Raw genomic sequence first — 26,305 nt, forward strand, 5'->3', positions numbered from 1 at the left:
AATGTTTACATATCAGTTTAAAACTGATATCTAAAATGTGAACATTAGATATCACGATGCGCTATATCAGACGACTACCCAAATAGATATCAGTCCACGACTGATATCTATCGACATTTTTGTTGTAGTGACTCCCCACAGTAAAAATAGAAAGCAGGTTTGTAGGTGCTTTTGAAAGCTGTAGTGAATCACAGCAACAATAAAAATTTTATTTTACCCATAATACCCTCATTAATTTTTGAAAATCACATCTTATCCCTATTTTATTCGATCAATATCATATAACTATTTAAACATCTATATATATTTTTTAATTAAAAAATATGTCAATTGTTAATTATATTTAATATTGTAAACATTAATTATGATATTTTATTTGTACGACTAAAATTATAACATACCCAAAAAAATAATAGACATACTTATTTAATAATGTTGTTCTTTGAAAAATTAATGCTAATGCAAATTTGTAGCCAAAAATTTCAAAAATGTAAAAAAAAAATATTTTATTTTTACCAAACAAATAAGTAAAATGCACTTTTAGTATCATGTCTATTATAGTAATTATAAATAGTCACAACAGTTTTACATTATAATTTACCAAACACCTTCATACTGCTTTTTGTACTCACAAAATTCTTGAAAACATAGTTTACCAAACACTCAACTGCTTTACTTCACAGCAGTTTTTTCTTACAGCAATCTCAAACAAAGCCTTAATCATATGTGGAAAAAAAATGTTTATGGGCGTGTGTGCATATATTCTAATTGGCACTACAAGAAAAATGGGTTATAGGGGCAGAAAAGATTTGCCCCTACAAAAAATAGTAGGGGCGGAAAGTCACCCCTAAATGGCATAGGGGTGGTGGGAGAGGCGGAAATAATAAACGACCCTATTGCAACTGTCGCTAATTAATATGAGAGGCAGATGTCATTATCTATCCGCCCCAATGACAAATAGAGGCAGATATTTATACGACGCTATCTTTAATTATAACGAGATTAATTTAATACTCTGGGGCGAATAATAACTGCCTCTACTTTATTTGAAAATTAATTATAGGTGGATAACAACCACCCCAAATTAATTCATAAAAATTATAGGGGCACTTTAGTATACGCCTCATATTAATTCCTTGATTAAGTTTGGATTATTTTAGAGGCACTTAGCATTCGCTTCTATTATTATTATAAATTAATTTTAAAATAATCTAAAAATTATATATATTTTTGTATAATACATATGCTAGAAAATACACACCTACATAAACTATTTTTTAATTAGAGGCATTTCTCTTATTCCGCTCCTATTGTCTAAATTAATTGAAAAAATGATAGAGGCAGATACAAAACGCCCTTAATAATAATTAAAATCATTTTAAAAAAATAGAGGCAGATTGATATGTGTTGCTATCTTTATATCTTTTGTTAAAATGCTAAGGGAGTTTCTCTTCTGCCACTAATATAAGTAGGGGCGTTTATTTTCCGTCACTTTATTTTTTAAAGAAAACACAGAGGCGATTCTCAAATTTATGCCTTATTTTTATTTTCCATCACTTTATTTTTTTTTAAGTAGAGGCACTTCCCTTATATTGCCCCTATTGTAGTGCCCCTATAACCCATTTTTCTTGTAGTGTGGGCGTGTTTGGTTGGGTTTATATTTGGATGCCACTGTAAGCAAAACTATTGTGAGTGATATGTTTAGAATGGTGAAATGTTGCAAAACTATTGTAAGTGATATATTGCCAGTGATATGTTTAGAATTAATCATACATGCTATTGTAAGCAAAGCTATTGGAGTTGCACTATCCATCCAGAATTAAGGGTGGGCATCCATCGGGCTGGGCTGAGTTGAGTTGAGGCACAATCCGCCAGTTGAGCCACACATGTCGGAGTGGGAAAAGCCCAACCCATACAAGCCGCACAAAGTTCGGGTTCGGGCTTGTCGGGCAACCGGACCGGTCTGGTCGGATGCGGCCCAACCCAAGATAAAATAATTTTTTTATTTTGTTGTGGGCTTGTTTGTTTTGGGGCCCAATTAAGCACAAAAATTGTATTTCTCAATCACTTTTAACAAAAAAAAAATGAAAAACTAACAAAGTTAACAAACAATGTATAATCCATTATTTCATCACAAATTCACAATTTAGGATTCCATCATTCAACACCTAGTTCAAACTTCAAACTTTCAAATCAATACTCAAATCTAACAAGTAACAAATTCAAACCCAACACCAACAATAATAACAAATTAACAAATTCAAATCCATTATTCCATTACATACCAAACACAAAATAACAAAATAACAATTCAACAATTCACAAGTGAACAACCATTCAGCCAGGCAGCACTCAGCAGGGTAGGCACATGAAGTCAACAACAACACTCAAGTACTCAACAAGAATTCTTATGACTGTGATGACCTAGAAAATGATGATGACCTTTGCACTACTTATCTTCGTTTTCGATGAGTTAGAGCACAAGGTTGTAACCTTTCACACCGAAAGTCCTCTGCTCGGCCGTCATAATATATATCTTTTATAAATGCTTTCTTTCAGAATTTTAATTTACTCATCTCCATCTAGTGTATTGGTGGCTCATGTAGACATATTCAGCAAGTTTAAGGACAATCATGGGAAGGAATCACTTGTGGATGATGTACGTAGTTGAATTGTTAAGCTTGTATGAAGCTGCACTTCTTATGATACAGGGAGATGATACTAGTTGAGGCACTAACTTTTGGAAAGTTAGATTCCAACCCAGTCCAAAATCTCCCTCAAAACGAACTAACTAATATTACAAGGTGACTTATTAAACCATATCACACTCGGACTTGTTAGATATCTCTGAGCTCTTACAGGTACTACTGAAAATTAAAGCAAATCCTAATTCTACTAATTAATTATGCAATTTATCAGGTGGAGGGATGACTTAGATGTGAAAGATAATTAATTAAGCTACCTTTTGCAAGAGATCGACATGCAAAGTGGTTGAGCTCTACCTGTAAAGCTTTATTATTCTGAATTGACAAATTGCTATTGATGTACATCATACCTTTTTATACAAATAGACAAGAAACATAATCCTAAGTATTAGCCTAGACTAGCTGCCTAATTTAATATGAAGCCTAAATCAATGCAATATATGCAGTAAAGGAAAGGAAATATAAATGGCTATTGTACAGCAGTAAATCAAGGAGATCTCTGAATTTGCTCCTGTTGTCTAGTTGACTTTACTTTCCTCAACACTCCCCCTCAAGTTGGAATGTATGTTGATAATTCCCAACTTGCCAAGTAAAGTCATAAATTGTGAAGAACTTAATGCTTTGGTGAAGATATCTGTTGGCTGTTGAAATGTAGGGATGTGTGCAGTTTTGATCATGCCTTCTTGAATCTTTTCCCGGACGAAATGACAATCAATTTCTATATGCTTTGTTCTTTCATGAAAAACTGGATTTGAAGCAATATGCAGAGCAGCTTGATTGTCATAATATAATTTGACAAGATGTGAATGTGTGATTCTCAAGTCTTGCAATATGTATTTTAACCAAGTAATTTCTAGAACATGTAGCAGCCATGGACCGGTACTCTGCTTCTGCACTGGATCGTGACACTGTGGTTTGCTTCTTGGTTTTCCAAGAAACTAAGGATTGTCCAAAAAATTTGCATTATCCAGTGACAGACCTTCTTGTGTCTGGGCATCTAGCCCAATCTGCATCACATGCAAAAAGCATTTAGCTGTATCTGACTTGTGGCAGAGAGAAAAATTCCTTGGCCAGGAGTGTTCTTAATGTAACGGAGAACACGATGAGCAGCCTCTAGATGTGGGACGCGTGGCTTGTCCATAAACTGGCTTAGGATATGGACTGAATATACAAGATTTGGACATGTAATTGTTAAATAAATGAGTCATCCTACAAGCCGACGATATGAGGAAGGATCATTGACACAGTCACCATCAGATCGACTAAGAAAGGTATTTTGTTCCATTGTAAATGAGGCTGGTTTGGCACCGAGATAGCCTGCATCTTCAAGAATCTCAAGAGCATATTTTCTTTGTGAGAGCATTATCCCTTTGTTGGATCGAGCAACCTCAATTCCTAAGAAATACTTCAATGAACCAAGATCTTTCAATTTGAACTGCTGTTTTAGAAATGATTTGGTTGCCTCTATATCTTGCAAATTGTTACCTGCCAAAATAACATCATTTACATAGACAAGAACAGCAGTAAAGTTACCATCTCGGGATCGGACAAATAAGGAATAATCAGCTTTGGATTGTTGAAATCCTGCTTGTTTCAGTGCCGAGGAGAGCTTGAGAAACCATTGTCGGGATTCTTGTTTGAGCCCGTACAAGGATTTGTGAAGTTTGCAAACCCGAGTCTCCCCCTTTCGACCAAAACCGAGTGGTAGAGTCATGTAGACATCTTCATTAACATCACCATGGAGAAATGCATTATTAACATCAAGCTGGTGAAGATGCCAGTTCTGGGTAGCAGCGATGGCAAAGAGAAGACGAATGGTGACATGCTTGGCAATAGGGGCAAAAGTTTTCCGATAATCCAATCCTTCAATCTGACTATAGCCCTTAGCAACAAGACGGGCCTTGTAACGGTCAACAGATCCATCCGGTTTGAGTTTAATCTTATAAACTCACTTGCAACCGATAGCTTTCTTCCCAGGAGGTAATGATTGGAGTGACCAAGTGCCATTAGCTTCAAGGGCAGTAAGTTCTTATTGCATGGCATGGCGCCATTTGGGATCCTTAACAGCCTGTAAAAAGGAACGAGGTTCTGTTTCGATAGAAAGAGCTATGGTAAAAGCACGATGTGAGGAAGATAAACGATCATAGGAAAGAACATGAGAAAGGGGATAAGGAATACGTCGAGATTGAACCATGGCCGAGTTAGATGATGGAGAGGAACGAGAAGGAAGAGTAATACCAACATGATATTCATTGAGATAACCGGGCGTTTGTGTGGCACGTGTGGGTCGAGTAGATGTAGGAGTCGCAGGTAGAGAGGGTGAAGAAATAGGCATGGTAGTGGTGGTAAGTGGAGAAGGGTTAGGTGCGCGAGGTATGATAGTGTCGCTGGTAGAAGCAGGTGATCCAGCGGGAACTGGAGAGGAGATGAATTGAGTATGGTCATCATTGCTGAGACCGGAAACGGAAAGAGGAGGAACAACTGGTGCTTGAGCAATGTCAGCTAAACTTGAATGGGGAGAATTCTCTGAAAATAGTTCTTGTGGTGGTGGGAAGACAGGAGTAGGAACTGCAGCGGAAGAAGATAAAGGAAAAATATGTTCATAAAAGAGAACATCACGAGAGACAAAAACTTTACCCGAGGTGAGATCATACATGCGATAACCTTTTTGACCATAGGGATAGCCAAGAAAAAGACATCGGGTGGCTCGTGCATCGAACTTGGTGGGACGATAATGATGTGTAGAGGCAAAACAGAGACACCCAAACACCCGCAAATGATCATAGGTAGGTGACTTATGAAAAAGCATCTCATAAGGTGTCTTACCTTTTAAAAGGGGCGTTGGTGTACGATTGATGAGATAAGTTGCAGTTAGAATGGCATCTCCCCAGAATTGTTTTGGAAGGTTAGCCTGAAAGAGTAATGCACAAGCCACATTGAGAAGATGACGATGTTTCCTCTCGGCTACCCCATTTTGTTGCGGGGTAGAAACACAACTGGTTTGGTGATAAATCCCTTTTTCAGAATAAAATTTTGCCAATGTGAACTCAGGGCCATTATCACTGCGAAGAATGTTAACTTTAGTAGAAAACTGTGTTTCAACAAGGTTAATGAAAGAAGTGAGAAAATGAGATGTATCAGATTTATAATGCATCAAAGAAACCCAAGTGCAACGAGTATAATCATCAACTATAGTGAGAAAATATCGCGCCCCATTGATGGAAGGGACATGATACCCTCCCCAAATATCAACATGTGATAACTCGAATGGTGAATGAGTATGAATAGAACTAATTGGAAATTGAGAGCGAGTTTGTTTAGCCAATGGGCAAATCAAGCAATCCTTAACATCACAAAATTGAATATTTGGAATAATTTTGGAAAGTAAACGAAAGTTCTTATTGGAAAGATGGCCAAGACGTTGATGTCAAAGCTGAGAAGGCGGGTTGGCTGCCACAATTGCCGCATTGCACTCAGTTTTCTGCAAGGTATCAAGATAGTAGAGTCCTCCTTGCTTAGTTCCCATCCCAATCATCCTCCCCAATCGTTGGTCCTGAATCATACAAGTATTATGAGCAAAAAGTGTGAAATAATGAGAATGTTGTGAAATTTTGCTAATAGAGATCAAGTTCAATTGGAATGAAGGAACACAAAGAACGTTATGGAGGACAAAGTGTGGTGAGAATTGAACACTCCTCCCAATATGTGTAATGGCAGCAAGAGCACCATTTGGAAGATGCACAAATCGGTTAGTAATAGGGAAAGTAGTAGTAAGACATGTAACTGAACAAACCATATGATCAGTGGCTCCACTATCAAGAATCCAACATGTGATTTTGCCAAAAACAGAAGCACAAATGGTGTTACCTGAAAGATTACTCATGGTGGAAGAGGTACCAACATGGTTAGCCATAGGATTCGACTGAGTATTACCAAGAATTGTCATGAGGTTGTGATACTGCTCCGGTGTGAGTGTGAGAGATGAAGGAGCTGGTGGTGCTACTGTGTTAGCATCATCATGATTGGCTTTGGTCTCAGATTTTGCCCCCAAGGTGTTGACCTTTTGTAATTCTCGACAAACATCAATTGTGTGCCCTTTCCAGCCATAAAAATCACACTTGAGATGAGATCGACAAATCTCGGAGGTATGCCCAATCTTGTCGTAGCGATCACATTTAAGATGAGGATTTTTCGGTGCAAAATTCCTTCCAGACCCACGAGAATTGTCCCCGACAGCAAAGGCAGTGGCTTCGGGTACATTATTTTTCCCTGTAAAAACTAATCGTTGTTTCTCATCTTGGAGAATGAGTGAATGTGCCCGGTTGACAGTTGGAAGTGGATCCATGAGTAGTATTTGTCCACGTACTGCGGCATATGTTTCATTAAGACCCATGAGAAACTTCATGGTCTTCTGATTTTGTTGAAATTGCAGTACTTCTTTCACGGTGCCACAGGTGCAGCTTGGGATAGAACACAGGGAGTCTCACTCATCCCATAATCCCTTGAGCTTTGTATAGTAGGCGCTGATCGTCATGCCATCTTGGATGCAATCATGAATGGCTTGTTCAATATGGAATAGGTGAACGCTATTCACACGTGAGAAGCGTTCCTTGAGTTCAGTCCAGATATCAGAGGCAAGCTCATTGTATATGACACTAGCACGGATGTCTTGTGAAATTGAGTTAAGAAGCCAAGATTTCACAAGATTGTTACAACGGGTCCATTGTTGTAGCTCGATGATTGAAGTCTGCGGTGGCTGCTTAATTGTGCCATTGATGAGACCTTCTTTGTTTTTGGTGCTAAGCGCCATGATCATGGCTCTGCTCCATGTGCCGTAATTGTCGTCGTTCAGCAACTGCGTAACAAGAACAGCACCGGGTTGATCTGAGTGGTGGAGGTATAGGGGATCGTTTGGATTTTCATATTGGTTCTCAAGCTTGGCTGAGGATTTGGAATTGGTCTAATGTGTGAATGAGTTATCTCCTTGTGTCATGGTTACTGACAGAAGGATGGAGAAATTGTGTCATGGTTACTGACAGAAGGATGGAGAAAGTGGATGTGATAGGCTATTGGAGTTTTTGTTATCAGGAGCGATATTGCTCTGATACCATGTAAAGCTTTATTATTCTGAATTGACGAATTTCTATTGATGTACATCAGACCTTTTTATACAAATAGACAAGAAACATGATCCTAAGTATTAGCCTAAACTAGCTGCCTAATTTAATATGAAGCCTAAATCAATGCAATATATGCAGTAAAGGAAAGGAAATATAAATGGCTTTGTACAGCAGTAAATCAAGGAGATTTCTGAATTTGCTCCTGTTGTCTAGTTGACTTTACTTTCCTCAACACTACCTCTATTGGCCTTTGTCAATCTACTTTTAGTCGGAATACTTCTTTGTTAGGATGATGTCAATCCAAGTTATTGGCATGGTATCCATTCTCGATGACACTAATTATGATGTTTTATAGCACACCTTCAAGAACTAGGACTCTTTACTGAAGCTGTTGAGAGGTTTAAAATTGATGTACACCATCTTGTATTCTATTAAAATACAATCAATTAATATATATATATATATATCCATAATTGATATTCCCATTTCAAGCCTTCTTGAAAAAGTTTTGCTAATTAACTCATCAAGTAACTTAATTAACATAGTATAACTTATGAGAAAGATTTTCATATAACGGGTGTATATACCATTGTGTCTATCTCTCTCATCACATGCTAAATTACATGATGAGAAATAAACAGATAGAATGTATACAACTGTAGGTAAGTTCTTTCCATAACTTATTATATATTATTTTGATAATCAGGTGGGACATGCCATGGATCATCTGCCTGAGCATATGAAAGTTTGTTATCAGGCAATATATGTTGGATGTGTACAGTGAAATTGAAGAAAAGCTTGCCAATGAGGGATAACTATATATATCGCATCCGTTATGCTAGAGAAGCGATAAGCCCTAAATTAAGAATCCACTTCCATTCCACTAGCACGTTGTCTTGTTCGAGCTGGACCTTGATCCGGTCTGACTTCAAGCTAGGCACGTCGAGGAGAAGTCATGTCAGAGATGGAGGTGGTTCTTGTTGAACTGTCTTGTCACATAACAAAAATAAATATGAAGTACAAAACCTTTGCGAGAAACTAGCGCAAATTTGTAAATTTAATTATGTTACTTAGCTTAGTGAATAAAATATTTTAGTACTTTACTTATTAACTAGCACAAATTTGAAAAAAAATGTCACATTATTTAGTGAATATATAAAATATAGTAAATAAATTTGATGTGTAACAATACATTTTTCAAATATAACAAAAAAATGGAAAAAGAAGAGAATAGCTAGCTAGGACAGTCAATTTATCACTGGCTATTACTTGCCCCATATTTAGCATGTTTTTATTGTATCAAAGAAAAGTGAAATTGTGACTCAAGATCGATCTTAAGCGTAACTTTCATAAACCCCTAGAACGTACTAGAGCTCCCACGTGTGATATTAATTTATAGTATCTTTGCCCATATAAAAGTGATGCATCATCTCTTTTATTACCTATCGTGGCACTATAGGAAATGAAGTAGGTGGCAATGTTCAAAAACTCGTGTCACCACCTTCCCACTGCAGCTACGCAAGCGCGCATGCATGCAGAGATCGACATCCTCTATATAAAGACTTTGTCAGAACGCATCAAGAAGATCGAGCATAACATAAAAGTACAAAAATTAATGGCATCATCGTTGGGAGCTTGGCTTGGAGGGCGTCAAAGAGGGTACAATATTGACCCTTGGTTTGGGTCTGAAATATGGGACCCTTTTGGCTTAGGAATATCTGGAGGAGGAGAAGGTGATGAAACCTCTTCTATAGCTAATGCTCACATAGATTGGAGAGAAACTGACAATGCTCACATCTTTGTTGCTGATCTTCCTGGTTAGTCCATTTATAATTTAACACAACACACACACATCTCTCTCTCTCTCTCTCTCTCTCTCTCTCTCTCTCTCTCTCTCTCTCTCTCCATAATTTCTTGCATGTTTTCAAGACCCACATAGATTTTGCTTAATAAGATTATCAAACAGTTGGTACTGGGTTGATTAGTGAAAATTAAAGTTTATTCGGAACTAGCTTAATTGGTCTAAAATTACTTAACTAAACATATGTTAGTACGTAGTGTAGGTTCGAAAATACTTATAAATTTTATAAAAGTTGAGCTTTTGTTTTGTATTTTCTCTTTCTTTTTTTCTTTTTTTTGTGAAAGTAGAAACTTGGGAGATATATGTAAGAAAATAAATTATGAAAGAAAAAGAAGCTGCAAGAGTAGGCTGTGCAGTAGGGTTGTGCGCGTTGGTGTCACCTTGGTGTGAGTGGGCAAGTACTCTACTGGCTATGTTAAAGGTGTGCTTCAACAATAATTTCAGGGGTGAGAAAGGAAGAGGTGAAGGTCTACGTGGAGGACGGGAACATACTCCAAATAAGCGGAGAGCGGATCAAGGAGCAGGAGGACAAGACTGATGACAAGTGGCACCGCCTGGCTCAGCGGCTTCGTGAGGCGGTTCCGGCTGCCGGAGAATTCCAACGTGGATGAGATCAAAGGTGGCCTTGAAAATGGAGTGTTGACTGTGACAGTACCGAAGGAGGAAGCGGAGCAGAACCCAAAGAATGTTAGAAACATCGATGTGGCTTACTCATGAGCTTTTTTGTTATATGTATATAGTTTGTGTTTATGTGAATGTGTTGTTTGAGTACCATATTAGAGGTGTGTTTCAGACGGATCGAATCAGAAATAGGGTGTTTTAATTTCAATTCAAAAAATTTTGAAATAAAATTTTATTCTAAAAAATAGGAATTTCAACATCTTATTCCAATTCAGAATTTTTCAAATTTCTCATAATTTTCGGATTTTTTCGGAATATCACATTTTCGGATAAAAATTTGAAATTTTCAGATAAAAAATCAGAATCTTCACGTTACTTTTTGTTATTAGTAAAAACAAACAAAAAAATTAGTAATTACACGTACAAAAAATGTGAGTGCTTTTGTTAGCATTTATGTTATTATGATACACATATATTTATAATATACATATGTTATATTAATAGTATTAGTTATTTTTTTTAATATATATGTATGTGTATGTTTGAAACAAATAACAAATTAATGAAACATATAGTAAAAAACTAAATAAATGATATAATATTAATATAAATACGGAATAAATTGGCATAATTTCAAAAATATCGAATTGGAATGCCTTTAGAAAATTTCGGATCGAAATTCGAATTGGATCAGAATTTACAGATACATTTCAATTTCAATCCAATTTTTTTAGGAATTTTCGGAATTCGGCATTTTCGAATTTCGGATTTGATTCAAACGTTCCAAAATTGGAAATTTTCAGATTCGAATCGGTCAGAGTTTAAACGTTGACGTCTAAAACCATTAATTATATTGCTATATGGTTATATGCTATGATGATGTCTCCTAATTAATATAGTATAGGGTAGTGTTAGAGTTCCCTAATACTAACACGTACTGCTCTAATAATTTGTGCTCTAACGATGCTGTAATGACATGGCATTGTCACAAGAATTTCTACAAAAATTATAAAGGAAAAATAAATTCTGCTCATTCTCCTTCGATCTTCAAACAAGCTAGCCAGCTTTTTAGCCGAATCTAGTTCGTGAGATTTGGACCTCATGCCCAGCCCTCACGAGGGATCCCACTTATAGAGAAACATTATAGACTTCTACTTCCACATTGGACAGAGAAAAATTTCTGATTATTTTTCTTGAATCTTTTTTTTCTTTTTTTTTTTATTGGATGTTTATTTGTTGAAATTTAATCTTAATTTCTCTATGTGGTTTATTAGTTTCTTCACCATTTCGTGGAAAATAAAACAAGGAGAATAAGAATTTTATTTTCATTAACTGAAAGATTAAATCCAATGGACAAAAGTCTTCTATGAGATCTTGAAACTAACGGCGTCTCTCTCATTCCCTCATTGAAACATTGATTTGGTGACAATTTCTTATTAAGATATGAGAATTGAGAACCCAATCGATAACCTCAAATCTCTGAAATGTATTGAAGCTAGATTGATTTACTGTATGAGATCTGGCTCAATTAATTCCAAGTAGAATATGATTCAACTTCTAGGAGTTCATGCAACTTGCTTCAATGCTCACAAGGGGAAAAAAAAAATTGAATTTCTGATTGAACATTGGAAAAGATGCCAGGGGTAAAGAATGGACTTCAAGCATGCACTGGGTTTTGAGCGTGGAAAAAAATGCAGCAATGTGTTTTTGTCATGCTTTCAAAAACTTATTTTCTCCGTCGGATTCACTTTGAGGTAGAGTGGTTGAGATTAAAAATAGATGATAGTCTATTTGAGTTGGGAAATGTTTTTATTTAATTAATAATGGTATTTTATTGATGTGACATAAAATAAAAAAATAATGACATATTTCTTTGACAAGACAATGATCAAAGTAGGCGTCACCAAAAAGCCCAAGGCCCGAAGCCCATCCGAAGCCCACCCGACCCATTAGGCCCGAAATTTGGGTCATGTCCTTGAAGCCCACGGCCCGCCCGAAGCCCGGTCTAAAGCCCGGCCCAAAGCCCGTTTATACACATATATATCTTCAATAAAAAAAAATATAAGATTTTGGCTATGTTTTGATTCAAACGAGACCTCACAAAACTAGCTTCAACTCTTAACCAACTAAGCTAACTAGTTTATTTGTCTAGTTTGTGAATCATAACATATTTAATAGGTTTTTCGTTTGTTTACTCCAATAAATTAAGTTTTATATAATTTATATATTTAATATATAAGGAATCTCAAGTTTTGTATTAAATATTTAAATGGAATATTTGGGGTTTGGATTGTTTTAAAAGTATTATTTGGGGTTTGGTTTGGGGTTTGGCCGGTGAGTGTTTGAGGTTTACAGTTTTTATTACATATGTTTTATAAATATACGATGCAATTGTGTTTCCAACGATCCGAACCGTTCATTTCTTAGTTTTTCACTCAAAGATCATCCCTGCAAAAAATTAGCTGAATCGGAGATGTAGAAATTAGGTAACGGTGGTCCAACTTATGAACGATCGTGGTTTTTCTAATGATAATCGAACAGGTAGATGAATTCCGATTTGGCCAATTTTTTGTAAGGATGATCTTTGACTATGAACATAGAAAATGAACGGCTCAGATTGTTGAAATCACGTTATGGTCTTCACAATTATGAAAATGACAAGGTTTCAACGAGAAAGTTATTAGAATTATACTCTTCAAGTGTATTTATATGTAGAAACTCGTATCTCAATCGTGTTTTCAACAATCCGAATCGTTCATGTTTTAGTTCCCCACTCAAAGATAATTCATGCAAAAAATTAGCTCAATCGGAGATGTAAAAGTGAGGTAACAGTGGTCGAATTAATGAACGATCGTGGTTTAATAACTTTAATTAATTATAGTTGTATTATAAAAGTTGTATATACACATGTACATTTATGTTTTATTATAGTTGTAATGTTGTATATAATTTTAAAAGTTTATTATTTATGGTATACACTATTACTAACATAATAGTATTATATAATAACTTAATAAGCATATTAATAATTTATTTGAGTAAACAAACGAAAAAACTATTAAATATACTATGATTCACAAACTAGACAAATAAACTAATTAGCTCAGTTACTTGAGAGTTGAAGCTTGTTATGTGAGATCTCATATTCGAATCACAACATAGCTAAAATCTTATATTTTTTTTATTGAAGATATATGTGTGTAAACAGGCTTTGCGCCCATTCTGGGCTTGTTCGGGCCTAGCTTGGCTCGACCCTCCAAGCCTGCAAGCCTCGAGTCCGACGGGCGGGCCTTGGGCTTGTGTATTAAGGCTCAAGCCCTAGCCCGGCCTGGCCCGAAAGTCTTATTGGACTCTTCTAATTCAAGCCCAAGCTCGGCCCGAGCCCGAAAGATGCCCGGCCCAGCTCATCGCCAACCCCTAGATCAAAGGACTTTATTTAAAAAAAAAAAAAATAAGGGCTTTATTTAGAAAAAAAAAAATTATTATGTTTTTTCCAAATAAGAAATGTTAGAATGACTAAATTGTAATTTTCCCTTTAATATATTGACAAAGTACTAAAAAACATAATATCCAGAGCAAACTTTTTATAATTAATTACAAAAAAGTTAATAAAACATTTTAAAATTACAAAAAGTCAATATCAAATTTCCTATCTCATATTAGTGAATGATATAATTTCAAAAATTACGTTTTGATCAATAGTCATGCGGCCCTCAACCCATTTCTGGATTTTATTTGAGTTTGTTTTACCCTTTTGCCCTAGCCAAAATCCCTCTCCTCTCTCTCACGTAGCAATGTCGTTGACCGATGATTTCTCCATTGTCCAGTGGCGGATGGCGATGGGAACACTCCCATCTTCTTCCTCTCTTCCTCATCTTCTTCCACATGCCCAAAGATCACCCAGTAACCCAGAAAAATCGAAGGCCCACTCCTTTTTCGGCGGCGTCGCGAATCTGAACCACCTGGGGAAGCTTTATCTCATCGTTCTGAGCAAGAAGATGATCTTGGATCATTAATTGTCGTTCTAGGCACGATGACTACCATACTTTGTTGAGGTCAGTCAAGTCTCTTAATATCCGTTGTTCATTAACAAAGTGGTTGTTCTAATAGATCTTTTTACCTTTCCTTTTCCAATTAAGATCTACTTGATTTTAGTGGCTTAATGTTACTTTTTTACCCCCTCATGTTGATTTTTGAAAGCTAGAGACCTTAACATTGACAAAACAATCCAGTTGTGGGAAGAAATGCTTAAATGGAGAAAAGAATTTGGAACAAACACTATTTTGGAGGTAATGATGTTAAATTTTGCCACTAATGATGTAGATATAGATGTAGTATTTATTAGACTGGAGAGTCTTTGGTGTGCTAAGAAAGAAGACTTCTATGTTGTTCCCTTTGGGCTTTGTTTGCAAAGCATTTTAAAGGCATGCCTTTTTGTGTTATCCTTAAGCCATCCACAGTAGTAAGAGTGAGAGTGAGAGTAAAAGTAAGAGTAAGACATGGCCTGAAAATTGATTTTTTGGCCTGAAAAGTTATTCTCTGTCCTGAGAGCGAGAGTGATATGTGCTGAAGCTGCAGTAGTGCTGAGAGTAATGTAGTTATACCTAATTAAATTAAGCCTAAGTTAGATTAAGTTATAGTTAAGTTATAATTTATAGCTCAAATATTTATAAAAATTATACCATTGGTTTTATTTTAAAGAGATCTTTAATATAAGGTCAATATTGACTATATTTGAATTTATAATTTTATTACCTAAATTATAAATTCTATATGTCTTTACCAATGGTCTTCCAAGTTGTTTGCTATTTTTTTGCTGTTTGAAATGCATTAAAATGGTAAACACAACACAATTAATTGTAAAGACTAGAACGAGTACATAAAATTAACGACGATAAACATATAAAGAAAATCACACTAAAACAACGAAAGACTATAACGAGTACATAAAAATACAACAACAATACCCAACAACAAATAAATGATGATGAAACGACAAACACAAGCTTCATTGGTTCCTTGGAGTGGCCTCGGGCGAATCACGGGGGTTCACGTAAACATTCTTATATCATCCCTAAAATGAGATATCTGGTTTGGCCTCACAATCGAGACATGGTTGAATGCCCTTCCTGCAAATGCATGGAATCGGACCTGGGTCTTTGGGTATTAGGAGTTTAAGGTCCCGCTTGATACAATAGTGACACAGTGGTCCTTTTCCTTCAGCATCGCACATACAATATTGCATTATTGATTGGTTTTGAAACCATGTTGTACAAACCTCACAATCTGGATTATAATCGTCGGGACCATTGCACTTACACATCGAGTCACTCATCGGGTCATCAGTGGGTCGTCTGGAGCTCTGATAGAGGGTTTGCCTGGAGGAGGAAGCCATTTCTAATGATAGTGATGTAGGGGTGTTGGCCTACTAATTAAACCTTGGTATTTATAGGGGAAAAAAGCATGGTTTACCCATTGGATACCTTGATGGTTTCATAGATACTCGAATCTCGCATGTGAATGAACAGTGATATTTCAATGGGATGGAGTGTGGAGTTAGTGTATGGTCTTGTCATTGTCATGATTGTGTCATATCAATTCAGATATTCGAATCTAATACATTTATTTCATTTCACCAACATAACACAAGAAAATTTAAGACAAACACAAACAAACACAAATAAACACAAATAAACAGAAACAAATAAAAACAAAAAACAAACACAAACAAATACAAAATGACAGTCACAAACACAAACACACAATGGTATTGGAGACATCTTCAACATGTCGGCGTTCATCGCCGGCGTCGTGCTTGGTCACTACTTCCTTCTCGCGTCCAAAGGTGCTTGACCAGATCATTCTTCAGTTGCTTGTGGAGTGCTGTTGACCGTATCAACCTAACTCAGGAGAGCCATTGCTCTAAAAGAATTGGCTGATAACTTTGGCCTCCATCATATGGTTTAGTGTCATATCGTGCCACAGCCCGGGAGATCCTTTCCTGAACGTGGTCAATGTCATCGTCCAATTCATCGTCCTTGTTCTTTGGACGCTCGTCCTCAATGATCATGTTGTACAAAATTATGCATGTCTTCATAATATAGCCCAGATCATTGGCTTTCCATCCTCTGGTGGGCTTTTTTAGAATCTCTCATCTAGCCCTCAGAATCTCGAACGCCCTCTCGACATCTTTCCGGTAGGACTCTTGATATCTTGCAAATAGCTGACTTGCCTCTCCTACCAGATTCGTTATTGTTTGTATAAGCGTGGCCCATTTAGGGTAGATCCGGTCCACTAGATAATACCACATCGTGTCGTCATTGTCATTAACCTTATACTTGATCTGATGGTTTCACATCTGCTCCTCATCATCAAAAAGGTGTGAGCCATCCAATACGTTGATGTCATTGTTGCTCCCTGGAAAACCAAAGTTGGCATGCCAAATCCACGTGTCGTACCTGGCAACTGCCTCTAATATCACAGTTAGGGTGTGATAATGGCCTTGATATGCCTCTTGTTGTCCTACTGGGCAATTTTCCATTCACAATGCATGTAATCTAGACTCCCTAGCATACCTGAGAATCCTCTTTTTTTGGCCTTATGCAACAACCGTTGGAGATCAGCCATTGTTGGTGTGCGTAGGTATTCCACTCCGTACACCTCCGGAATAACTCTTATGAACTTCTTGAATGACTCCGGTACTGTGGTTTGGGCAATTTGGAAGCTCTCGTCTAGGGCATCAGCCGAGTACCCAGCGAAGGATATCTCCGAATAAATTGATCGTATACTTTATTCCAAAATTCCATGTTTCTCTGATTGGATCCGATTTCACAATCTTTCGAATTTTCCATCCAAGGTTCAACAAGCGTTACCTCTTCTTCATTGGACCAATTTTTTTCTCTTTGCATTTTCCATAATTGGAAAGAAAAAATTTTCTAGGAAAAGTGAGGTGATTTGGATAGATTGATAAAATGAATGAATTGGATAGATAGATATGTGGAAAAATGAGGTGTGAATGCTCAATTTATAGGAAAAGTGATGAAATAGCCATTATAAATTTTTGAGAATTTTTAAATATTTTTTTGAATTTTTTTTGTATTTTTAATTGCATTATAACGGTCAATTAATTGTAGCCGTTGATCTCCAACGAATACATTAATTTAAGCCTCCAAATGCTGCCGCATATTGCTGGCTTGGTTTTTTTTTTTTTTTTAATTGAAACCGGGCTTTAATTGGTGACCGTTGATCTGCAATGGTCACATTATCATGGTCATATGTTTGGTCAAGCGCGTGTCTCAGCGAGTGGCCAACAACTGCTGTGGTGAACAATGGCTTGTCGGCCACTTTATTCCTTCCCTTCGCACGAACTGATTTGCCCCTGCCTTCTTTCACATTTCCGGACAATGCTTCAGCTTTTTGAATTTCAAATAAGCCCTTCATGTCTTTTCAAATTTGGTGGGGCCCACTTAAATTGAAAACTCACACACTCTCACTCTCAGTCAGACCATCACCTAGCCCTCAACTCCCACTCTCAATCACCCTCACTCTCATACCTCCGGCCTACTATAAACAAAATGAGAGTTTCCTCTCACTCTCACTCTCAAGCTCAAACTCACCATTGTGGAAGGCTTTATCGAGTGAGTGTTTCATGTGATTTTGTATGAGATTGTTTTTTTAATAGATTTCTTGTCCACGTTACTCTATAATTTTTTTATTAATCAAATTTGTGTTCTTATAGAATTAATAAAAAATTAAACTAAAACTTTGAAACTGAATTTCGTCTTTGGCAGATGATGCATTAACATCTGAATAATTATAACAGTCCTCTAACAGGCGGAATGTTGTAGTATAGTTGAAGTACATACTTTGATAATTCATTTCTATTTTTTTTTCCAGCTCTAACACCTGATCATATTAATCAATATGAAGGATTTTGAATTTGATGAACACGATGAAGGATTTTCACATTGATTGAATGTGAATTTCTAGTTGTACGAATAGATTCACATATAGAGCCACAATATATAATATATGCTAGAGTTACCGAATTTGTTTTTTAAATGATCGATGTGTCAGTATAAATATTTAAATGAGATTTATAGTAGACTTAAATTTAAAATAAAATATTATCATACTATTTTGTAAGCCAAATATTATTTTATTTTCTCTTGGTTGCCATTTGTTTCAATATATGTGTGATAATGTATGTTTTAGTATCCGTATGACTATGTCTTTTCAGTATATGTGTGACAGTGTCTGTTTCAGTATCTGTGTGACATTGTCGGTTTTAATAGCTGTGTGATAATGTCTGTTTCAGTATCAATGTGACAGTGTATGTTTCATATATGTTTAGATTTTTTCAATTTTCAATTTCCAATTTCTTGTTAGCGTTTTAATATGTTTCCAATTTCTTGTTAGCGTTCAATTTCCAATTTCTTGGCCAAAAAAAAATATGTTTCTGAAACTGTGACAATTTCCAATTTACAATTGGCATATTAGACACTGTCAGACAATGTCTAATATGCACACTATCTGACAATATCTCATATGCACATTTTTCTGACAATACGTGTGTAATATTAATGTTAACTAATTTGGATCGCAATTACTGAAATATCCCTTTGTGAAGTCAACAATACCCATTGAATTTTTGCTTAAAGTTTTATGCACTAAAATGTCAAGTTGACAAGTGTCTCCTATATAAAATTGGGGTGCCCAAATTTTTTGATCTTTAATCTATCTAAAATCACAACATAATAAACACTTTTGAATTGGTGATTGTCACACAATTACTGATTTCGAATCAGTGACTATCACACAGTATCTGTGTGACAATATTTATACTGATTTTCAGTATCTTTGTGACAGTATATGTTTCAGTATATGTGTGACAGTATCAGTTTCAGTATTCGTATGACAGTATTTGTTTAGGTTTTTACAGATACTGATTTTCAATATCTGTGTGACAATATCTGTTGAGTTTTTACAGATACTGAAAATCAGTATCTGTCGCACAATTATTGATTTTGAATCAGTAACAGTCATACAGTATCTACTATGCACACTGCGTGATAGTTTCTAATATGTTTTTGAAATTGTGCGACAATTTTCAATTTAAAATCGGCATATTACAGACAGTGTCTAATATGTTTCCAAAATTGTGTGACAATTTTTAATTTAAAATCGATAACTGTGCGACAATTTTCAATTCAAAAACAGTGTTTAATATGCATCATAAACAACAGGATGAAGAGAAACAAGATGCAAGGAGAAAAAGGAGAAAAAATGGGGGAAAAAAAAATTACACGTTGCTGTAGGTGAAAAAAGGAGAAAGGGGGAGAAGAAATTGTTGTTGACCTTCACTTTGGACATGTGTCAGCTTCTGGTTAGTTGTTGATCATTTTGTAATTTTTCAAAATTGGGATATATTGCTGACATCATTGATGGATAAACATTGATTGACTTTTTTCTAATTTTCAAAATTAGGATATATTGTTGACATCATCGATGGGTAAGCATTGATTAACCTTTTTGTAATTTATTGAAATTTTCATACGTTAGTTAGTGATGTTAGTGACAGTAGTTATAATTTGTAGTTTTTGTTATGTCTTCATTTTGTAAAATACATAATTTCATTTATTACAAATAGGTCAATGGTGACTGTTTTGAGATTTCAAAATTGTTCATTGACCTATTTGTAATTTTGAATTGTTTTATTGATCTTTTTGTAAATAGCCCAACTTTTTAAGCATACGTACCACTCCTGCAATTAATTATTACAATATTGTAGTTTCTAAGGAAACTTGCAGTTAACCAACCCTTCATTTTCAAGCTTCATCCTCATCATCATGTCGCAGATCATCATCAAATTTGGTAATGTTATTGTTCCTGAGAAAACAAACCGATCAAATTCAGTAATGTTAGTGTTCCAGTATATACCTTTTGTAATATCTTGAGGGTTATTCAGCTTGTTGGAATCGGGTACAATACCTGATTGAGAGGATAGTATGCATGCAATTAATTACAAGATAAAAAATGAAATTAATATTTCTACCAAAAATTAAAATTGAAATTAATATATACGATTGTAAACTTACCGGCCACTCGAACTTAAGGCATGGAGAACATCAAAGTTCTTTCTTAGTGCAATTGTCGTTTTGTGATAGTCCTTTGCCGGAAATGCTGCTTCAGAGCATGTTCCATGTTTTACGTATCCACTCATGCTTCCAAAACCCTTTGTTTTCCTCCCAGTTGTTGGCATAGAGATATGGCCATTATGTAAGGAGATCATTAGCCCTCAAATCTTCAAGCTACAGGCAAAACCATTTGAATATATTTAGAAAAAAAAAAAAAAAAAAAACTAGCTTAAATTAATGTACATATATAAAGAGGAAAAAAAAAAAAAAAGGGAGGCGTCACATGTACCATATCATCTGTTAAAGACTAACTAAAGAGATCACAATCCACCAGAGAAGCACCACCCCTCAATTCTGGGCAGAGGCCAGGAATGGTGAAATCATTCGGTGGTATAGCTGCGCAAGCTAGAGTATTCATTGAGCAAACTGATTTCAGCCATTGAAGAACAAGCTGAAAGTAATCAAAGGAAAAAACAGCTGGAAAACAAATTAAGTAGGAGGAGGAGGAGTGATGTGGGGATATGCATAGTTGATGGCTAGCTGCTTGATGAGGAGTAGTGGTATATGCTAGAGTACGTTAGGGTGCCTATATATTTATAAAAAAGATCCATATAATTAAGAATGAATGTGATGAAGCGCATACCGTAGCAGCTATTTTATATATAAGAGCTAATTAGAGATACACTCATTTCTGATGCCCAATTTGATATTACCTCATCCTTTTGATATACACCCATTTTTGAATTTTCCACGTAGGATTATCTATTTTTCTGCAGAAAATTCATTTTGTGATTTTCACTTTTACCCTTTGAGTTGAAAATAGGTATATTTTAATTATGACAATTAATACCTTATTTGAAGGTATTGTCATTTAAAAATTTTGTAATTAATTACCATTAATTTCTAAAGTTGAATATTATGACTAACGTTAATTCAAAGATTAAGATGAAACGTCATTTACATTTTTTAAACATCATTAAGCTTCCATGCTCACATGTTCTCTAGGTAAGTAACGTATTATTTTTCTTTGGTTGTGTTTGTGGTTTCTTCGATCTTCTTCTTCTTCTTTTATTTTCTTCTTCTATCTTCCTTTAATTTCTTTGATTTTTCTTCATCATCACTCTTCGATCTTCTTCTTCTTCTTCCTCCCATCTTTTTTTTTTATCTTCTTCCTTTTTTTCAACACTAAGCCCTCCATGATTGTTGGTTTTGTTTTGGCCTTTTATTTTTCTTTCACATTTTGCTACCTGAGTAAGAGGTGATAAAACCATTGGTATATATATCTCAAAAGAAGATTGGATTTGGGAGGATAAGTATCTTCTTCTTGACGTGAGTGATAGGCATTTTCTTCTTTTTCTTCTTTTGTTTTATGTACCTAAGTACAAGGTATTTTGGTATTTGTATTTATATATCTTAGTGTTATATTTGTATTGTGATGGATTTGTTGTCTATATAATTTTTTTTTTTACCCAAAGTGGAGGCTTAACTGTGTTCATTTTTTTTAATCTATATTATAGGTATATTATATGTATATTGGGTGTTTAATTTTTTTGTATTTAAGTGTTTATATGTTGATGTGAATTGGTAACAAATGTTTTTTGAATTGGATACATGAATCATGAAATTTCATCAATAAAACATTCAAAATTAGGAGTAATAAATGACATCTTTAAATATTGCTCAAATTGGAGCAATGACATCTTTTGTAAATATTCACAAATTAATGCCTAAACCATTATCTGATGTGGATAAAAAAAACCCTCACACACATTTATTTACCTACTGGGCCTACTCTGAAATGGAGTATTGAAAATGGAGGTATATCTAAAGAACCCTAAATGGATGTTGAGTGGGGTTAATGGATTAGATCTCAGCCGCACATCTAAATGTGTGCAAATGGTCAATCAGCCACTCAGTCTTGTTTGCATTAGAAAATATAGCAGAATATCTTAGGGCCTGTTTGGTATTCTATTCAAAAATTATTTTTTGTTTTCAAAAACAAAAAAACAAGTTTTAGTCAAGAAAACGTGTTTGGTAGACCATTTTTAAAAACAGTTTTTAGAAAGAAAATTCAAAAACATGCCTCTTTTTAAAAATGACAAAAACGATGTTTTTGTCATTTTTTTTCTTACGCTTCCTTTTTTCTTAGATGTCATCATTTTTTAAATTAAAAAATTGTTTTCAAATTTCATACCAAACACGTTTTCAAATTTTAAAAATTGATTTTGAAAACTCACATTTTTTAAAAAAAATCTTAATTTTTGAAAAAAAAAAAATTTGAGTTGGATACCAAACGGGCCCTTAGCTTTCTTGATTAGTTAAGCTTGCTTTACAATCTCTTACAAAAAAAAAAAAAAAAAACTTGCTTTACAGTGTATAAATGGGTCAAAACCCTCTAATGACTAATCAATTCACTGAGTTTAGATATGAATGAATTTGATCCCTCATTTTCTCTCCAAGTTTATCAATATTGAGATCCTGTAAAAAAAATTTTAAAAAAAATTAATATCTTGCCTGTGAGAATGTTGAGTACTTTTGTCCCACATTGAAAAAATATAATCTTGCTTAGTAGCTTATAAAGGTTTGGGCTACTCCACCTATTGCCAATTGGTGCCTAGATTTCTACATGGTATTAGAGCAGGTTAACCCATATGTGTTAGGCCGAGTGACCACACGTGCTCCACATCACCTAATATGAGTATGAGTTGTACACGTGTTTGGTTTAAAATGACGCCACACGTGTTGGGGCATATGAGAATGCATGTGGAGTGTTATCCCACATTAGAAAAGTATAACCTTGTCTAGCGACTTATAAGGGTTTGGTTACTCCTCCTATTGCCAACTGATTTTAGGATGAATGCCTAGATTTCTTTCATTGCCCAAGAGGCCAAATTGCTAACGGTACATGTTAGCATAACCTTAGCGAACAAAAATGCATGCTCCTCTGACACCCACTACCACTCCCACTCCCTGTGACCAACATCACAATTCATTTGCAGAAGACAAATGTTGTTTTCCTCTCTTACCCCCCATGCATACAATATAATCATGTTAATTATAATACAATGTTTTGAAAGCCATAATACAATATAATGTTGTTCTTTTATAACACAATATTTTGTTTTTAAAAGTCAGTTTATACCGTATAGTTAATTCATTTGATTGATCTTGTTAATGGTCATATGTATTATTGAATTAATACTAGAAATAGTCGATCCATTTGTTTTTTGATAAGAGGATTACAAAAATATCGTGAGGAATTGTGGGACTGGGGAGGGCACCCAGATGCTTAGTTCATTAGAGTTAATTACACTTACACCCCCTGAGGTTTATCGTCTTTTCACATACACCCCCTGGGGTTTCAACAATTACACATACACCACCTGAGGTTTCAAAACTGTTGCATATAACCCCCTATAATGAGACCAAAAATTATGAGAAATTATGCAAAAAGACATGCTAAGGGGTGAAATGGCCTAATAAGATTACTCAAGGTCTAAGGTCCAACTTCAATACAAATATTTTCTTTTTTGTTTATTTATTTTTTTCTCTTGTAGGGGGTTATATGCAATAGTTTTGAAACCTCAGGGGGTGTGTGTAATTTTTGAAACTATAGGGGGTGCATGTGAAAAGACGAAAATTTTTAAGAGGTGTAAGTGTAATTAACTCTAGTTCATGACCTGCAGTAGATTACCAAAATACCCATGGTTAATTCTTAGTTGAGGAAGAATATTTTGGGCGTTATGGATTAGAGGGTGTCTCGAGGAAGCATCCTCGATCATGCGACCTTCTTTTACCATTGTTCTCTTTTTATTATGCCACCCTATGTGGTGTGATGTCAATATGTGATAATAAAGACATGATATTTGATAGATGAGCCACATCTAAAACTTTATAAAATATTGTAGAACTGAGAACATAGAGTAAATAAACAACCTTCTTTGAGGGAGTTGAAGTTAAAATTAGCTCTACTTTTGTTCATCATAATAACGTAACTTAAACATCTCTAGCTAACTTTATTTTCTTTGGATGATATATATGTATATATACATATATTAACAAGGATAGTTAGCATAAATAAGATCTAAATTCATATATATCATAATATGTTACGATATATGTATTTAGATTTTATATCGTAAATTACAATTATATACCTCAACTATACACCACTTTTCAACTTGGTATCTCAAGTTCAAAAAGTTGCATTAAGGTACACCAACTACGAAACTGTGTCAATTAGGTACCTCCGTTAGTCTGGCCGTTATCTGATGACGTGCCACACCACTAAAAGGCTTCATTTTAATTTAGTACCTTAACTTTATCATGTTTTTCAAGTTTGTACCTCAAGTTAAAAAACTTGCAAATAAATAAATGTTTTCCAATTTTTATCTCAACTTCACCCTAACTTTTGACTCATCAAATCTTCACCAAAATCAACAATCTTATACTCATTTGAAGCTACGAATCTCCTCTTTATAATCATATAGAAATAATTCAAAAATGAGATATGAAACGCGAGATAAGTAGTCACAAATTAGGCTACTCGAAATTCCCAATTTGTTTGGAAAATTTGACAGTTTCAGGTAACCTATTTTGTGACCAATTATCTCAGGTTTCATAACTCCTTTTTGCATGATTTTTATATCGTTGTAAAAATGATATTCATAGCTTCAAAATGAGTATAAGATTGATAATTTCGGTGGAGATTTGATAAGTCAAAAGCTGGGGTGAAGTTTATATAAAAACTAGAAAACATTTATTTATGGTAAATTACAATTATATACCTCAACTATACACCACTTTTCAACTTGGTACCTCACTTTGAAGCTATGAATCTCCTCTTTATAACCATATAGACATAATTCAAAAAGGACCTATGAAATGCGAGATAAGTAGTCACAAATTAGGCTACCCGAAATTGCCAATTTGTTTGGAAAATTTGGCAGTTTCGGGTAACCTACTTTGTGACCAATTATCTCGGGTTTCATAATTCATTTTTGCATGATTTTTATATGGTTGTAAAGAGGAGATTCATAGCTTCAAAATGAGTATAAGATTGATAATTTTGGTGGAGATTTGATGGGTCAAAAGCTGGGGTAAAGTTGAGATAAAAACTGAAAAACATTTATTTATTTGCAAGTTTTTGAACTTTACGTATGAACTTGAAAAACATGGTAAAGTTGAGGTACTAAATTGAAATGAAGCCTTTTAGTGGTGTGACACGTCATCAGATAACGACCTTTTTGACGGCCAGACTAACGGAGGTACCTAACTGACACGATTTCGTAGTTGGGGTACCTTAATGCAACTTTTTGAACTTGAGGTACCAAGTTGAAAAGTGGTATATAGTTGAGGTATATAATTGTAATTAACTCATTTATTTATTTGCAAGTTTTTGAACTTGAGATATGAACTTGAAAAACATGGTAAAGTTGAAGTACTAAATTGAAATGAAGCCTTTTAGCAGTGTGCCACATCATCAGATAACGGCATTTTTGACGGCCAGACTAACGGAGGTACCTAACTGACACAGTTTCATAGTTGGGGTAGCTTAATGCAATTTTTGAACTTGAGGTACCAAGTTGAAAAGTAGTGTATAGTTAAGGTATATAATTGTAATTAACTCAAAATAAAAACTTAGGGTTAATTACAATTATATACCTCAATTATACACCATTTTTTAACTTGATACCTCAAGTTTATAAAGTTGCATTAAGGTACCCCAACTACGAAATCGTGTCAATTAGATACCTTCGTTAGTCTGGCCGTCAAAAAGGCCATTATCTGATGACGTGACACTTGGAAACTTTTCTTTGATGGGTCAAGCACTGAGACTTCGGCTGAAGCAAGAGTGTTGAT

General features: G+C 35.0%; 2 pseudogenes; one reads left to right on the forward strand and one right to left on the reverse strand.

The window, feature by feature from the left end:
* Positions 1-6,220: 6,220 nt before the first annotated feature.
* LOC147277463 (uncharacterized) lies at positions 6,221-7,732 on the reverse strand (annotated as a pseudogene).
* A 1,708-nt stretch (positions 7,733-9,440) lies between these two features.
* On the forward strand, positions 9,441-10,403 carry LOC147277464 (17.6 kDa class I heat shock protein-like; annotated as a pseudogene).
* The last annotated feature ends 15,902 nt before the right edge of the window (positions 10,404-26,305 follow it).

The sequence above is a fragment of the Dryas octopetala genome, chromosome 8 (assembly GCF_963921425.1).
Source record: "Dryas octopetala chromosome 8, drDryOcto1.1, whole genome shotgun sequence".
In the NCBI taxonomy this organism is placed as follows: Eukaryota; Viridiplantae; Streptophyta; class Magnoliopsida; order Rosales; family Rosaceae; genus Dryas; species Dryas octopetala.